Below are 18,584 nucleotides of genomic sequence, written 5' to 3'. Positions count from 1 at the left end.
TCCATCTCTCCGCCGTGTCCTGTATGTGCATCCAGGTGGATCACATTACTCCGCTTTGCGTTTCGCTTTTCAGACGGAGCCACTCGTGAAACGTTTTTAATGGACACAGTCCTGAAGTCATGTGACCCTCTGGCTGTCCTGAAGGGCTCAGCTGTCTAACATAAACTATATGACGTCAACATCTACTCACATATTCCCTGTCCCCGTACAGATAGTCCAGGGATTCAACCCTGTGTCAAACTCCATCCTGCAGCCATTCCTGCTCTGTCCCTTCACTTCTGTTCAGATTGGTTTTTCAAAGCTAATTCTGTGACCAAATGCGCATGTTTTCTTTTTTCATCCATCCTTTTGACAAATAATGAACTTTTATGGATAAAAAAACAAGGCAGAAAGTTTAGAAAGTTAATGTAAAATGGTTCAGAGTGCAAACAGCATTTTTAATGGCCGCATCCTGTTCAGTATTCATACTGCTTTGCTGATTTGAAGGGCATGTACAGTATTACATGTGCATGAACGCATCATCTATGTCCCATTTAAATTCATTATCTAAATGTATCAGGCGTCTCTGGATCCTTGTAAAAATATCTTCTCAGCGTTCATTCGCTGTTCTTTTGATACAGTTTGTGCTTGTTGCCGATCAGCCGGCTTCACAACATACTGATGCAACATTGAAGATGTTTCTGCAATCGTTTTTGAATTTCCACTTCCCAGAGCGTTTGACACAGATGCATTTCGGGAAGTGGAACAAAGAGAGCTGCTGTGTGCTGTCACATACTTCACTATGTTGATGGTCTGTAATCAAAACAATGGAGTTTCAGCACGTCCTCTTAATGTAGCTCTCCAGCTCCCACCCAGAGGAAGAACTGTGTTTGGTGTGACGTGTTTCTGCTGCTGTATTAATCTGTGAGCGGGATTCTAATAACAAGAAATACCACTAAAATACTGCCACTACTTCTTATACTATAAGTCAAGAAAAATACTTCACAAGGCACCTGATGTACAATAGCATCAAAAGAAAGACAGAAAAATTCAAACTCTGGAACAAACGAACAACTATACACAGTTGCCAGTTTATTAGGAACACCTAGCTAAAACTAGTGCAGTTTAATAGACCTGCAGCAATAATTATTTTCATTAGAGATTAATCTGCAGATTGTTTTATTGATTATCAATCATTAAGTCTATAAAATGTAAAACAAAATTGTGAAAAATGCTCACAATTTCCTAGAGCGACATCTCCAGTTTGCTTCTTTTATCAAACTAACAGTCCAAAACCCAAAGACTCTCCAATTCAATTCAATATTCCTTTATTAGTCCCATGAGGGGAAATTCCAATTTACAGCAGCATCAATCAAGCGGATACTCATTTACCAACAAACGACAGAGAAAAGCAGCAAATCCTGACATTTACAAAGCTGAAGTCTGCTTGAAAAATGGCAGAGGTGATTAATCAATTATCAAAACAGTGACTTTTCTTTAGACTGACTAAACAATAATTCAATTTTATGGTCATTTTAGACTGTAGATTTTGGTGCTGTTGAACTGCATTGCACTAAGCATTTCTGTTATTTAGCCTATCCTCACTGCTGTAAATAGGGTGGACAAAATAATAGAGACACCTCTGAATAAGAAGCATGAACTAATCTCTACAAAAATTGTCAACTGACGAGCACTCTGGAGGACATGGATCTGTTAATCCAACAACCAAAAATCTAACAATCATTATCAAACATTTGCAGCCCTCGTGCTTCAACATAATGTGAGTGTGAGTGTGTGTGTGTGTGTGTGTGTGTGTGTGTGTGTGCGTGTCCGTGTGCGGTCACTGCTGTGATCTGATCTGATACCACAGAATAAAAAAAACAGAGCTGTTATGTCATTCCCTCATAACTGAGCCAAAGCCCAGGAGCGAGGTGTGAAATGAAGCCGAGCTAGAAGAAGAAACTTGCCACTGTGGTATGTCCACAAACAGGGGATGCAGCCAAAACCAGTTCACTTATCTTTCATCAGTGCAACCCCGCTTCAAACACCACCACCACCACCCTGACCCCACCACCCACAACAAATAGCTGACATGAGGGGAAAAGCCTCCAGAAGTGGGAGGCTAGATCATATGGCAACATACCACAAGCCAACTGTGCGCGGCCGTCTTTGAAGGCCTGCAGGACCTATTTAAAGTCACTTCCACTCACTTACAGTGCACATTATTTCACATCCTCTGGCTGCGACACTGCAGACACGGTCTTACTGTGTCCTGCTCTTTCTGCCAGGACATACCTCAACCAAATCTCATACCTGACACAGCCTAACCTTGATACCCAGAAATAACAGTGTCCTCTTCCACAGGGGGTCGAAATAGGACAACTGAGGGGTAGAGCCAAGGCAGGGGTGTGGGGTGCCATGGGCTACGCTACCCAAAGATAATTCATCATAACTAACCTCTGAAGCGATGACAGCCTGCACTAAACTAAGTGGAAGCCTTTCTTGCTGGCTCGGGGTCGAAGAACACTAACAGAGATAAACTCATAAATAACAGCTGTGAGTAGAGTTTATTCTGTCTTTACTACACCAAGGACATGACCTCTACTCGACCGGCGGGATGAGCCGACACTAAACACATCAAGAAGAATGCTGCATGACTGCGTGCAAAACACCAGACGCATCTAAGCACACTAAATGAGTTCAGAGATTAAAATAACTTTCAACAGTGAACTCAGCCAGTGTCACGATTGGCTGTCGAGAAGACAACACTCGTGGACTTCATTCACACATGACTCAACAGCACTGTTGGTTCAACTGTGCACTCTACTACAATTCCTCCTGGTCCTCTACCAGCTGATCTGCATTCTGGGGGAACCCATGGTGTGTACACATAAAGGCCTGCCAATGCTCAGGAGGATACTTACAATTGTGCTGGGTGCATGTTAACAGACATGAACACTGACCAGTCAGAGAGGGTCTAATGGAAAACTGTATGAAGCTGCATTATGGAAAAGTCTAAAAGCTTGAGCTTGACCCAAGCTAAAGGCTGAAAGTCAGAACATCTCGGCTTCTGTTGCTTCAAGTTCGGCCATTTTTAAAAATCTGCCTCCTGCAAGTTGCTCAACTTTATGGAAGTGCCATATTAATTGCTGGGGTTCCCCTTTAAAATAAGACTTTCACACAGTCTTCCCCTTATATCTAAGTATGTAAGCAGCGTTTCTCAAATCACTCCATTCAGCGGCCTTATGGTGGCTAATGTTAGCTAATGTCAGCAAACTTTAGAGAGATATTGCCATGTAACTGACATTAGAGTCAGTTAGCTGACTTCATGACTCTTTTTCTTGCAGCCACAAAACTGAAAAAGCAGGTATTAAACATTGCTGAAAGTTGAGTTAGAGTTTCATATTTCTGTAATTTCAGGGCAATGAGCTGCGCCCGAGGCTCCGTTGAGATGTCTTCATGTATTGAATGCAAACGGGGGTCGATCAAAGTCAGAAACGACTTAATGTCTCTTTCACTGCGGCCAAATTGAAGAAGACAAAAAGGAGACAGATGGAGAACACAGAGAAAACCATTGTGTGAAACGGTCTCCTGTCTCCCAGTTATATTGTTCCCATCCCCCAAAAAACAAGCTCTGTATGAATAAATTAGGCGGCTCATTAAAAACATCCAGCTGTCACCTGTGGGCCCTCGTCCATGGATGAGTCACCTCTGTCATCACTGTGGGTCCAGAGATCAACAACATGGCTCCAATGACAGGCCTTTAACCTTTGAGACTGCCACAGGAAGCCTGTGTTGTTTATGACCAGTGAGAGAGGAGCTGGTCATTAGTTCCTATCGTCGTTTCTCTGATAAAGCGGAAAATGAGAAAAATCACAACACACTTTGAAAATGTTTGCCTGTCAATTACGGACTCATATTTTGTAGATTGATTGAAAAACTGAGGGTCATTTCTTGGAAAGAAATGGTAAGTATGACATTATGTTGTGATGGTGATTGGACAGTTATTTTGGTTTACTTTTGCTTAACCCAGCATCCCTGCTTTTCTCTCAGGGTAAGGATGATGCTGATCAAGCAAACAGCTCGTTATCTGAAGAGAGTTCAAGATTAAATCATTAATAAAACTGTTAATTATTATGTTCAATAAAACTTTCACTTCAACTTCAAGTTATCAGGGTGACACTGAAGCTGTATCACCACTGAGAGTCAGATGACATTCTGGTGATGTTATCAGGATACAATTACCAGTAGAACAGCAGTTAGTGTAAAATCTGCACTACAAGCCTGTAAATCCATTATGCACCGAGAACTCGAGAAATTAGCTTTGTATGCGAATACAAGCTGCTGTCATTACTGAAAACAGAGGCCATAATCGGCTTGCTGGTGTAAAACAGCCCTTTATTTGTAACATTTTTAGGAGATGAAACCTCTGTAGGGTTTACAATATGATTTATGGAGCGTGGAAAGATAAATGACTTTATTCTCCTGCTTCGAAGCTACTGATGAATAGCTTTTATACAGTTTTCAGGGTTACAATAAATGAAATTTTAATGAGAATCGGGGCTGCAGGAGCAGACAATACAGAGATGCAGCATCGACAGAACAGAGGATAAACAAGATAAACTGGATTGGTTATCATACACGGCGGATGGCATTTATTAAAATATGGCACAAAGGTGAAAAATCCACAGTTAAAATGTTTAACATCATAGCATGCTAAGCACAAATTATGAATTAGGAGGAAAAGTAGAGATCATAGCAGTAAAGGTAATCTCCCAATATATCAGCAGGGCCCAGTGGCTCTGTATGATCATATTACATCACATTCATTTAGCTCATACCTTTGTCCAAAGTGACTTACATTAGGTGCATTCGTTCTCAACAACCTGCTTGTTTTGTTTGATTTAGGAAATTAGACACGAACAGGTCACAGCATGTGATGTGTAGTCTGAAAATACACATATTCACATTGACTAGTGACCACCTTTTCTTCCATTTCCTGTTATTTAGGCATTTCTTTATCAGTTTTTGTTTTTAAACGTATTCACATGGTGGAAATACAGACATAATATTTAGTATTCCTCTTTTAATTCACGTCAGCAGGGTTCACATGGAGCTGCATTTAGCATTTAGATAGTATTAAATCATGTTTTTGCTGATGCTGCATTTCTGTTTTTCATGATTTCTTTTGTCTTAAAATATTAGTTACTATAACTTAAAGTCTTTCTTCCTCTGTTGTCCCTAGTTCCTCACAGTGTCTTTTGTCAGATCAGCCCTGGATAGATGAACTGAAATGACTTTACACATTAGATGGAAACGATTAGTCGATTAGCAACTATTCTCATTATCGATTAGTGACAAAAGTTATTTTTATGGCAAAAAAAGTCAAACATTTTGTTTTTAATGCTTCTCAGTTCTGAGGATTTCTTGCTTTTAGCTGTCATATATAAGAATATCTGAGGTTTGTTAACTTTTGGTCAAACAAAACAAGCAATCTGAAGACGTCAGCTTGGGATTTGGGATATTATGTTCAGCATGTTTCACTCTCCTCTGACAGTTTCCATACAAACCAATAACGTTCGCTCCAGCCCTCCAAATTACAATTTCAGTATTTCAGAGAGGATGACAGCTTATGAAGGACAGACATACATATTCCCACCCTCAGTGGCCCCACACACACACACACACACACACACACACACACACACACACACACACACACACACACACACACACACACACACACACAAATGTCTGGAAGTCACGTTCATCAAGTACCAAATCACCTCTGATAGTTCAGGTCTTTCTTACATCAAACTGATAAGATGTTCACTGTTCTCTTGGTGGTTAACACGCTACATGAGGACCACGTTACAGGCGTCCAGCAGCCTCCTTCCTGCGCCTCAAATCACTATCAAACACAATGAATGAGCCAGATGGAGGTTTCGTAGTAAGAAGAAGCTCTTATGGGAGGAATAAAGCGCACAAAACACACAAAAATAAATCAGTGCGTCGGCCTGCTCGCTGCACAGCACTCCTGACAGATACAGTTAAGTCACAAGACGGTAAAAGCTTGCCTGGTTTTGTCCATTTACAGCTACACAACGGTAAAATCCAGCCTTCCCCTAACACAGGACTGAAAGCACCGCCGTGAAGAGAAAGCAGAACGTTAACAACGGCAGGACTTACCGGTGGAAGTCAGTCAGCGGTTCATTTCCTTCTCTCCCGTAACTCAGCTAAACCGAAAGGAAGCTGCTGCTGTTAAGTTTCGCTCCTTTTGTGTGTTTGTGGGTTTTGTTTGTTTGTTTTTCTTTAACCTCTGAGTAAAGTTGTGAAGTACACACTAAAGTTCACGTCCGGTCATTGCTGGTGATTAGCCATATCTGCTGCTGCCGCCTGCGGCTGCGAGCTTCCTCCTTTTCTTTTTCTTCACTTTTTTTTAAACATGAAGTTTAGTTTTTTTTTAAAGCCGCGCCATTACCGCCATCTACCGTTCAAAGTGGTGCATTGCAGAACTGCACGCTCCGTGGAACACGATAGGAGGAGGATTTTGTGTCGCAGATGCTTGATAACAACTGTGAAACAGATGATAAATGTAATTGAGTACACTTACTGTACATTAATACAGTTTGAGGTACTTTACTTAAATATTTCCAATTTCTGCTACTTTATAACTTAACTCCACTATGTTTTGGTAGCCAATATTTGAGATTTTACTCCATTACTTTGATTAACAAAATCAGTTACTGGTTATTTTTCAGAATTAACTTAATCTGAACTGCAAAGTAACTGGCAATAATGGAATCAGATAAATACACTGTGGCTGTGGGGTAAAGTTGCCAAAAATGGAAATACTCAAATATTATAGTATACTATCAAATAATATTTATATGGAATTATTTTATTATTCCTTTCTGTTTATATGTGTTTAATCAATCCTAACACTATAACTCTCTCTTTTTGAGTGAAATTGATTTCTCCATAGCTTTAGTCTGTAAAATAAAAATTATAAACTTGTGTCACAGCTCAGTTGAGGTTTAATTGCCTCCTCTGATGTTCCTCCCCCTCATATTAAGCAGACAGAGGTTACAGAACACAGACTGTGTATGGGCCATTTACATTTCTCAGCGTCTGAGGAATTGTTCCATATGTTGACTGATTTTGTTATGTTTTAGTCTTTCCCTTGGGTGAAAGACCCTGATTCCAAAAAGAGCTGGGAGGCTTTCTAAAAGATAAATAAAACCAGAATGCAATCAGTTTCATTTTTATCACATCACATGCTTTGCTTTAAAGCCAAAGACGAATATCCACAAGAGCAGAAAGATGAGTATTCTCTATTCTCTCAAAGTCACACAGTCCTGGTTGATTATGTAAGGCATAATAGGATTTTTGAATGAGCCGATACATTCTGTTTAAATAACCTTGTGAAAACAGGATATCACCATTATGTCAACAGCTCTGAGATCTCATAGCTCTTATTCTTTGTCCACTGTTAGCACACTTCTACTTAGATCCTTTTATTCATTTTCTCTGGTTTTCTTTGCAACACTGACACATTATCGTCACCTTTTTCACTGACGCATCCCTATTTCCTGAATTCAGCAGAGACAGAGCAACGTTAGCATTCATTTGGAGTCATGTTTCAGGCCACCTGATGAATGCAAGTCCAATATTTACTCTCTTTTTTTGCTCTGTTTTTGGTCTCCACCAACTCATGGAGGAAATATGTGGTTGTTTAGCTGTTGAATGCTCCACTGTGTTCACCAGCTATTTGTTGATTTTGTCTGTCTGCCATTTTGTGCTGGGCAGGTAACATACATTTGGTTTTTAGAGGTTTTTTTGCTCAACACTCGGCACTGATGCGAGTGGTGAGAGTGAACAGTAAAGCTACAGCAGGAAAAGCAAAATAATTAACTAAGAGATACCACAGATCTGAGGAGAGGTCTGAAGAGTTGGATGATAATTAGCTGTTGATGCTAATAGTCATGTGATCTATTGTTGATATGAAACATTGATTGTAGTAGCTTTAATTAGGATCTATTGGAGGCCTAAACAGTAAACAAGTATCTGTTAAATACCTCATATATAGTAACATGCAAATACACATATATCATCAAATGTGCATCAGAGTTTTGTCATTTAAAGGACATACTGTAACACATACAGACTTTTTATTTCATCAAATTATAAAGTTATTCATCAGGCCCTGATGCCTCACACAGGAACCACACACAGTCAGCTGGGGCATGAAACAAGCCTTACATAGATTTCTATAATCCCACAGTTGCCTTTACTTCCCATTGAGCCTTTCCCAGCATCAACACCGGCACTGGTCACTGACAGACAGCCCGGTGTGGCTGATGTGAGTCTGGCAAGCGGTCAAGAAAATGTGCAGCAGCTCTCGGCCCCACCATGCAGCAGCACATGAGAAGTCAGTCTGTGCTTCGGCATAAGGAAGCAGTGTTCACAAAAAACCAGTAACCGCCTCTCCCTCCTTCTCCTCATCTTCTCTCTCTCACCACCTATCCTGCATCCAAAAATGTCTTTTTTTAAACACCTGAAATTATGTAATGCATTTAAAAGAAATGTCTAAATGCTCTCTGAAGCGCCCTGTCTTTACGGATTCAATGGACACACTATCACTGATGGCCATCTTTGAAAGGCTGCTGACCTACACGTCTTTGTCCATTTTAAGTCAGGTTCAACTCACGAGCTGAGACAGACAGGGAGAGGAAAAAGAGGTGAAAATGTCTCTTTAACATTTGCTGTAACATGTGACAAATAAGATCGTCAGCAGTCAAATTAGCAATGTGATCACCTAAGCTCCGTCCCCAATCATAAGGTTAAAAAAATCAGGAAACTTTCCTTCATGTAGTTTCATGGATGAAGAGCATGCACAGTCACTAATGATGGATAATGAGAGTGTCTCTGTGTGGCTCGCTCGCTTTTTCCCATATATTTCCTGAAAAAGGAAGATATATTTGCTGTCATTATGACTAATAAGCTCTGCCAAGTTTACTGAAACTGTGATTGAACTTTGTACAAAACTGAACTTACATTTCTCACTTTAGGCCACGGTGGCTGTGGATTACATTTCATGAATGAGTGAAGGTTAAAATAGCTGCAGTCCCATTTGTCACATTGGCTCGGAAGCGAACACCAATTATGTTTTCTGAATAAAAAATTCACAAAAAAGAGAATTTTTGTACCTTGCACACACTTATCATATAGACTGCTGACTGTACAGTTACCATTTGTTGTTATGAATAAATATACAGTCATGGAAAAAAATTATTGGACCACCCTTGTTTTCTTCATTTTCTTGTTAATTTTGATGCCTGGTACAACTAAAGGTACATTTGTTTGGACAAATATAATGATAACGACAAAACTGTTTATAAGAGTTTAATTTAAGAGATGATATCTCGCCATTTTCCATGGTTCTCTTGATAATAGCCAATATCACTGAAGTTCTTACATCATTAGCTTCTTTTCTGTCTGTTAGTCACATGATACACACAGGAGTTAGTACTTGATTGCATAACCATTGTTTTTGATGACTGCAGCCATGCATCTTGGCATGCTCTCCACCAGCTTCTGACATTGTTCTGCTGTCACAGCAGCCCATTCCTGTTGCAAAAATTCAAACAAATTTGCTCTGTTTTTGGGCTTGTGGTTCGCCATTTTGAGTTTGATGATGTTCCACAGGTTTTCAATTGGATTTAGATCTGGTGATTGGCATGGTTCAAATGTTCTGGTTCTCCATCCATGCTTTAACTGACTTTGCAACGTGGCAAGGGGCATTGTCTTGTTGGAAAATCCAGTCATTCAAGACAGGAGAGAGTTTATCAGCTGATGGAAGAAGACTGTTTTCAAGAGTAGCCCTGTCCGTGACCTGGTTCATTCACCCTTCACACAATTGCATTTGTCCTGTTCCACCCATACTGAAACAACCCCAGATCATCACCGATCCAACCCCATGTTTTACTGTAGGGGCAAGACAGTCTGATTTGTAGGCTTCTCCAGGCTTCCTCCTAACCAGTAAGTTGACTGGAGTGGGCATCAACTCAAACTGGATTCATCACTGAAGAGAACCTTAGCCCAATCATCAGACCAATCATTGTGATTCCTAGCAAAGAGTAACCGGGCCTTCCTCTGCCTTTCGTTGATGAAGGGCTTCTTCTGTGCCCTGTGTGACTTCAGACCAGCTTCAAGAAGTCGGTTGTCCTTGCTGAACAAGTCACATTTGTCGACATTGTCCACTCATTTTTAAGGTCCCTGGAGGTTTGACAACGATTTCTGACACAGGAACGGATGAGTGCACGGTCCTTTCATGGGGTAGAAAGACTTTTCCTGCCTCGACCAGCTAGCAATTTGGTAGTACCATGTTCGGCTTGCTTTTTCTTGGTGTAATGAACGGCTGTCTTGAAGATCTTCAGTTTTTTGGCTACCTGTTTCTCACTCAGGCCAATTTCCAGCAGTGCCAAGATGGCTGCCTTTGTGGCTTCACATAATTCTTTTGTTTTAGTCATTATGTGAGAGCTGACAACTTCTGAGTTGTGCTACGGCTTGAATGTAAGCAGGAATCCACTCTAGGCCTTGTGCAGTGTTGCTTATTGTAGCACCAGTATCACACGACTAACTGCGCCACTGGACCAGTTCTAGGCTCTAAGGAGTGGGGAGCAAGAATAATTGCACCAGAGACCGTTGCTTTAAGTAGAAAAGGCCAGCAATTTACTGAATGTAAAACACACATATAAAACACAGTACATAAAACCAAAAATACCCTGCAGGTTCCCAATAACGAGGTAAGTATAAATGAAAAAAAAAAGTATTTCACTCTTTCTTTTTGTTCTTTAGTTCACCTAGTTTATTTCAGTAAAGCTAATCTAATTTAATTAGACCAGTCTCTTTTTCCTAGGTTGTACCTATCTTAGGATTCCTATTTTTCTTCCTGAGTTACCTCTTTTTCTTTCTTTTACAGGTAAGAAAATACCTTCAAAACCCAAGTAAATCAAAATGGGCCACAGTTATTCAAATCACATTCAAAAATATAAACATATGAAAATAAAAGTATGACACTTTAAATTTAAGTTCAAGTCCAAATGTGAGCTCAAGTGTTCAGTTCAATGAAAAGTTTCAGTTCGATTCAGTCCAAAAGAATAATAATTCAATCAGTTCTCAGTTCTGTTCAGTTCAATTCAAACTAGTTCCTGATACTCCTACCACTCTGGCAGGGAGTTACCACACGCAGAGGATTTCCTCAATGATGCGATGGAGAAGATGAGTTGAAGGTCTGGGTCTGGCTCGCCATCTTGAATCCTGTCTGTGGATGTGCACGCCCGCACATGGCAGACCAATCCTCGCCCAAACCGAGCTTCCAACCGAGCAAAAACACCTGACCAAAACCGATGTGGCTTAGTTCTCATAAAATCCCCGTCAGTTCCCGACCAGGTAAGTTATGTTTTCCGACTGTTTTATCGACTTTTTCCACTGCTTTTTCTGTTAATTAATCACCGCTCGTTTTCTCTGATTCATCCTCTGCTCTCTCCCTCAGGTCTCTGCTGCAGCGTCACTGAGGTGCTGCGTCTGTGTCGCTGGTCCTTTAAAGGGGCAGCAACGTTATTTTCTGTCAACAGACTTTTAATCTTAAACACTAAATGATTGCTGAATTAACATTTTTAATTAACTCTGATGATTAATTGACATTAAATGAATCATTTTTAACTTTCAAACTTATTTATGCAGCTTTTATTCAACTATTTATTCTTATTTATGTCATATTTTAACATGGGTTACATCCTCTCCTCTTTACCTAATGCACGTCCCTGTGCATTTTGAATTTATACTGTCATAACTCTAAGGGGTTTTGGAAAGCTAGGTTCTTCAAGGAAGTCTGTAAACACATCACTCAAGGTTTGAAATAAAGACTGAACTATTGTAACCAACGGGTTTCCTAGCTCAGGATAAGTCAGTCTTTTAGTCGCTTTTCTGTCTCTGACAGGTCTTCCCGAACAGTCGCTTGTGTCCTGGTTGTCAGTTTGGTCCAGATCACTTGTGTTTTCTTTGCTCTCCTGAATAGGTTGAGTAGAAGGATGGACATTTTCCAGGTCTTCCTCAGGTAGGTTTCCAGTTTCCTGTCCAGCAGTTGAGTTACTCTCTTCAGGATCAGGTAAGTCTTTGTCTCCAGTGTCAGGTAAGTCTTTCTCTGCAGGATCAGGTAAGTCTTTCTTTTCAGGATCAGGTAAGTTCAGGTCATAAGTCTCTACTGGAGAATCCTCAGGGAAAGCTTTGGCTACGTCTGAAGGATCTTGCTTAACAGCAGTGAACTCTTTGGAAGGTTCCGGTTCATCCCTTTCAGGTAAGTGTTCCATGGGTTCAGGGGTCAGATCGAAACTTAGTGTTCCCACTCTTAGGTTTCTGTGATAGTGATATTCCTCCGAGTCAGATTGGGATTCATCCCCTTCAGCTCCATCTGATGTGTCATTTTTAAAATGTTGCCGAGTTCTTGGTTGCCTCACTGCCTTTGGCGGGTTAGTTTCACTTTCGATTGGGATCACAGGAAGGAAACCGCATGGCAGTAGGAGGTCACGATGAAGAGTTCTTTGTGGACCATCTCTGGTCTCAGGTTCCACAACATACACTGGGACGTCTCCAGCCTGTCTCAGGACAACATACACGTCGGACTCCCACCTGTCGGCTAACTTGTGCTTGCCTCTGAGACGGACGTTTCGGACCAAGACTCTGTCGCCTTCTTCCAAGGTGGAGTCAACAACGTGCTTGTCAAACCTCGCTTTGTTGTGACTGGCTGTCTTTTTAGCATTCTCAGTTGCTACTCTGTAACTGTCTTCGAGTTGGGATTTCAGGTTGCGGACATATTACGAGTGAGAGCCTGGCTGATGATTGACTGGTAGGCCAAAGGCTAGGTCAACTGGCAATCTTGGCTGACGCCCGAACATTAACTCGTTGTCTCGTTCTTAGTACAATTATAAGCGTGTACTAATGGCTTGACGAACTCCCGCCAATGACTCTTTTTCTGGTTCTTGAGGGTTCCCAACATGTTGAGCAGGGTCCTGTTGAAGCGTTCTACAGGGTTCCCTCTCGGATGGTGTGGTTCTTACCTTTTGAGTACCAATGAGCTCACACAGTTCTTTTATTGTTTGAGACTCAAAGTCGGGACCTTGGTCACTGTGGAGTTTTTCAGGAATGCCATAATGGACGAAAAAGTGGTCCCACAAGGTCTTGGCCACTGTCCTGGCTTTCTGATTCGGGGTGGGGACTGCTACTGCATATTTCGTAAAATGGTCGGTAATGATCAGAATATCTTTTGTGTTACTGGAGTCCGGCTCCACACTGAGAAAATCCATGCACACGAGTTCGAGTGTTCTTGTGGCCATGATGCTGACGAGTGGTGCGGCTTTCTCGGGCATGATCTTCCGTCGAATGCAGCGGTTGCAGGTTTTGACCTTAGTTTCCACCTCGGCTGACATTTTGGGCCAATAGAACCGCTTCCGGACGAGATCTAGGGTGCGCTCTGTGCCCATGTGGCCCATGTCGTCATGGAGGCTCTTGAGGACTAAGGATCTCAGGGCCTCAGGGAGCACAAGCTGGTAGTGAGTCTGAGCGCCCTCTTGCCGCCTGCGATACAAGAGACCATTTAAGAGCTCCAATGTGTTCCACTCTCTCAATAAGAGACCAAGCTCAGGAAGTTCCTTCCTCAAGGATGGCGGGGGTTTCTCTCCCAACTCCACTTGCCTGAGGACTTCACAGATGCAGGGATCAGCATTTTGCTTGTCTCTTATTTCAGCTGGTGTTAACGAGGAGACGACAGGTAAGCCACCAAGCTGATCCTCCTCTTCAAAGCTTTGTGGGAGAGCCATTGGATGATGGGCAAGTGACACAACCAAGGTGGTGCTGGGTGATGTTTCCACAGGGTGATTGTCGGTCACTTGGTGGACCAAGTGCTTCTCACAGATGGCTTTGATGGTGTTTTCATTCAGGTGTGCATAATCAGCCTCTGACAAGTGTCTTTTTGTGAATTGTTGTATCCTCTCCAACTCTTTTTGTGATGTTGTGTCATCAGGTACTCTGCTGTGAGGACGTCTGGACAGCCCGTCCGCGTCTTGATTCTGCTTACCGGCTCTGTACTGTAGCTGGAAATCGAACGTCGATAGAGTGGCCAACCATCTGTAGCTCGTGGCGTCGAGCTTAGCAGAGGTAAGAATGTATGTTAATGGATTACTATCTGTGACAGCAAGGAATGTGTTCCCGTACAGGTAATCCTGGAATTTCTCCGTTACTGCCCACTTAAGGGCAAGAAATTCTAATTTGTGCGCAGGATACCTGGACTCACACTTCAACAGACCTCGACTCGCATAAGCAACGACGCGCTTCTGTCCCTGTTGCTCCTGGTAGAGGGCAGCACTGAGGCCCGACATGCTCGCATCTGTATGTAGAATGTAGGAGAGCTTAGGGTCAGCAAACCCGAGGATGGGTGCGGTCGTCAGCTTTTCGATTATGGTGTCGAACGCTGCCTGGCAAGCAGGCGTCCATCTGTCACCAAAAGAGTCCTTTGGGTTGAAGTACTTCTCAGGGTTCATGGTGGTTTTAGCGCGCTTCCTCAGTGGCGGGTAGCCAGCGGTGAGCTCGTTGAGTGGCTTCACGATCTTTGAGTAGTCTTTTACGAACCGGCGGTAATAACCGCAGAAACCCAGGAAGGTTCTTAGCTCCTTCAAGTTGTTGGGTTTTGGCCAGGTTTTTAATGCTGCTACTTTGTCAGGATCGGTTTCGATGCCTTTTTCAGACACGATGTGGCCGAGGTACTTTACAGAGGTTTGGAAGAACTTGCATTTCCCTGGCGACAGTTTCAAGCCAAACTCTTTCAACTGGTTGAGCACGCGCATCAACCTTTCCTCGTGCTCCTCCAGTGTCGAGGAGAAGATGATGAGGTCATCCAGAAAAACTAGGGCTTGCTTCAAGTTCAACTCTCCCATACAATGCTCCATAAGCCTCTGGAACGTGCTAGGGGTGTTCGTTATCCCCTGAGGCATCCTGTTGAACTCGAAGAATCCTAGTGGGCAGACGAACGCAGTTTTGTGTTTGTCTGCTTCCTCCATCTCTATTTGATAGAAGCCTGATTTGAGATCGAGCACCGAGAACCACCTGGACCCGGTCAACGCTGAGAAGGACTCTTCCAGATTAGGTAAGGCATATGAATCCTTTACTGTTTGTGTGTTCAATTTTCTGTAATCTATACAGAGTCTGACATCGCCATTACTTTTCCTGACGACCACAATCGGCGAGGAGAAAGGTGACTCCGATTCACGGATGACCTCTGCATTGAGGAGTTGCTGGAGGTGGGTACGCACAGCCTCTATGTCCTGGGGGTGTATAGGTCTCGGCCTATGTTTGAATGGCGTCTCATCACTGAGGGTTATGTGATGTTTGATTTTGTCAGTGCGGCCAAAATCTAGCTCGTGCAGTGCAAACACCTCCGGCATGGAACTCAATTTCTCTGTTATCCTCTCTTTCCATTCATTGGATACAGGAGAGTCAGTGAAGTCAAAGTTGAGATCTGGTTTTTGGTCAGGTTTTGTGGGGGAGTCTGAGTCAGGGGTCTTGACAGATTGAACACTCGTGACAGCGTGTATCTCTGCTATGACGGCCTTTGGAGACAGGGTGATGTCATGGTGTGACTCGTTCTTGAGCATGACTGGTATGCAGTGTGGCAGCTTTGGTGGTAGACTTACCAGGCTATCTGTTACCAGGATGCCACCTGGCAGGGACGATGACTTCGGTGACTCTACCATCACCCACTTTCCAACATCAGGCGTCCTGCAGCTCACTGATCCTTCGAGGACTTTGGTCTGTCCAGCTGAAATGGTCTCGAAGTCTCTACTATGAAGCCTCACCTCTCCCAGGCTGGAATCAACGGACTGTCTTTTCCGGATCTCAAGGGTCTTTAAGACGACTTTGCAGCCATAAGGAAGAGACTCATAGTTCTGGGGTGCGATGTCTGCGTACTTTTCATAGAGAACATCCAAAGTATTTGTGCCTATAAGCACTGATGAAAAGGTGGAGCGCATGTCAGGTGCAACCAAGACCAGCGTAGGTACCTCGATGTCGGCTCCAAGCAAGCTCTCAGGGAATCTGATGGTGGCCTCAACATAGCCAAGGTAAGGGACGCTTTGACCGTTGGCTCCTTCCACTTCAAGCAGGTCGTTCAAAGAATTGAGAGGTAAGTGAGACAGGTTCTCCAGAAAGAAGGAGTTGGGGATTGTTGTTACTTGAGAGCCTGAATCTAACAAGCAACTGCAGTCTTTGTCAGCGATGGTCACTTGTGCGGTGCACTTGGCTCCAATCAGACCTTTTGGCAGGGTCACTGACTGTCTTTGCGTATGAGAGTACACATGGGCTCTGTGCAGCTTCTTTTTGGGACACTTTGTCTGTGCTCCAGTCCCCGTTTGTCCCACAACCGGAACTGAGTCTAGTTTAAAGGATCAGGCTTTGGAGCGCCATGTCGACTGTCCCATGCTAACTGCTTTTCTTTCAGCTGCTTCCTCTTCTCAGCTACAAGAGATGGGTTCGGCTCACTTTCACACTGAGGCTTGATGTGTCCGTCCTCTCCACATCTAAAGCAATACCAGGGCCTTGGTCTATTGCTTGTGCTATTGTTTACATCTTGGCTGTGGGGCTGCAGCCCTTGAGATGTGTGAGTGATAGCTGGGGAGTGTGTGCTAGCTGTTTGGGGAGCTAGTGGTCTGGCAGCTGGTTTAGCTTTTCTACTGTCTTTCTGTGTGATATGTGTGAGCTGGGACTGTAAATCAGCTATTTGTTTCTTTAAGTCTTGGATTTCAGACCTGTGATCAAGAGCTGGCTGAGATGAATTGCAGTCTTCTTCACTCTGCACATTAACACCTTGATAATGAGAAGACACTCTTGGTTTTGAAACACTGAAGTGCTGTTTCATGCGTGATGCTTTGGAAGAACGCTTATCTTCTGCTGTGCGGAGTAACAGGAGAAGTTCGGCAAAGGTAGGTGGGTTCTGTTTCTTTTGTTCTAGCTGAAGTTCAGCTATCAAGATGTTATCCCAGCAGCCTCTGACGAACTGCCTGACAAGATGCCGGTCAAGGTCGCTTGCAGTTACACCCCCCCTCCTGAGGGTGGTGCTCAGCATCACCTGCAGCCGTTGTAGATAAGCTGAGGGTTTCTCACCATTATCTTGCATTGTGTTGAGATACTTTGCGAAGAGGTCATCTCCATCCTCGACGGTGCCGAAAGCGGAGTCCAAGATCTCTAAGAGGAGATTCAGGTGTCAGGTGCTTCACAATATCAATAGCATGTGATAAGAGACTTTCAAGGAGCTTTCGTGACTTGTAAAGATCAGACTGTGTTGTGTCTTTAAGAAGAAGTTCGACATTGGAGCGCCATGCCTCATAATCCACTTCATTGTTGGGACGTGGGATACGCCCAGAGAAGGGTCTGAGTCTCAAGGAAGTGTGCACCTGCAGAGCAGAGTCTTCATTTCTCACTATGTGCTCAACGATTACTTTTTGTATGTCAGGTGGATTGACAACAGAAAGTTTCAGAGCAGGCTGTGTCTTTTCTTTAGATGGTGTCGATGGTGGAGACCAATGATGTTGAACATGCTGCTCCGGGGCTATGCTGGGCAGGGGGCTTACCTGTGCAACATTATCAGGGTCATGTTGCTCTGGGGTATCAGGTGAGTTCTGCTCTGTATCTTCATCTTGGGTTTCTGAGTGATCTAGATCGACAGTCTCACTGATGAGGGAGAGCTCTTCTCTGAGGACAGCTGCAAAGTCTTTGCCAGTCTGTTTTGCAATGTCCTTTAACTCTGTAAGGTAAGTCTGTGTGGCTGTTTTACTGGCTACAGGTGTGTAAACACTGGCTAAAGCTCTGATGTGGTAGGTGACATCAGTCTTAGTCCTACTGTTAAGTCTGTGTGGCAATGAAGGTAAGAGAGACTGTATAGCTGTACCATACACATACTCTACAATAACCTGTTTGCCTGACTCTTGTTCAGTGAAATCTACTGGAATTACCCTTTGAATGGAACCATATTGTTTCAGGAAGTCATGTAGTTCTTCATCAGTTTCTGTATCGGTTACACCGCTAACTATGACTGAGTTAGGGATTTTTACGCTACTCGTTTGAATGATATCCATATTGGAAAACTGATAGCAATATTATACGGTCTCTGGTTTCTAGTTTTAAATGCTTTAAGCCACTCCTGGCTGGCTCACTAAGTTTGTAGCACCGGTATCACACCACTAACTGCACCACTGGACCAGTTCTAGGCTCTAAGGAGTGGGGAGCAAGAATAATTGCACCAGAGACCGTTGCTTTAAGTAGAAAAGGCCGGCAATTTACTGAATGTAAAACACACATATAAAACACAGTACATAAAACCAAAAATACCCTGCAGGTTCCCAATAACGAGGTAAGTATAAATGAAAAAAAAAAAAGTATTTCACTCTTTCTTTTTGTTCTTTAGTTCACCTAGTTTATTTCAGTAAAGCTAATCTAATTTAATTAGACCAGTCTCTTTTTCCTAGGTTGTACCTATCTTAGGATTCCTATTTTTC

At 42.9% G+C, this 18,584-nt stretch overlaps 1 protein-coding gene across 5 annotated transcripts in view; it reads right to left on the bottom strand.

Annotated features, from left to right (window-relative positions):
- Nucleotides 1-6,257, bottom strand: part of ppip5k1b (diphosphoinositol pentakisphosphate kinase 1b) — a 51,890-nt gene extending 45,633 nt beyond the window's left edge. For all 5 annotated transcript variants that reach the window (XR_011602519.1, XM_070971417.1, XM_070971419.1 and 2 more), the window contains exon 1: nt 6,169-6,257. The gene's annotated coding sequence lies outside the window, so the exon portion shown is untranslated. The remainder of the gene's footprint in view (nt 1-6,168) is intronic.
- Nucleotides 6,258-18,584: the final 12,327 nt, after the last annotated feature.

Source organism: Chaetodon trifascialis, chromosome 10 (assembly GCF_039877785.1).
Source record: "Chaetodon trifascialis isolate fChaTrf1 chromosome 10, fChaTrf1.hap1, whole genome shotgun sequence".
Lineage (NCBI taxonomy): Eukaryota > Metazoa > Chordata > Actinopteri > Chaetodontiformes > Chaetodontidae > Chaetodon > Chaetodon trifascialis.
Note: the sequence above shows the minus strand (reverse complement) of the source record. Positions and strands in the feature narration are given on the sequence as shown.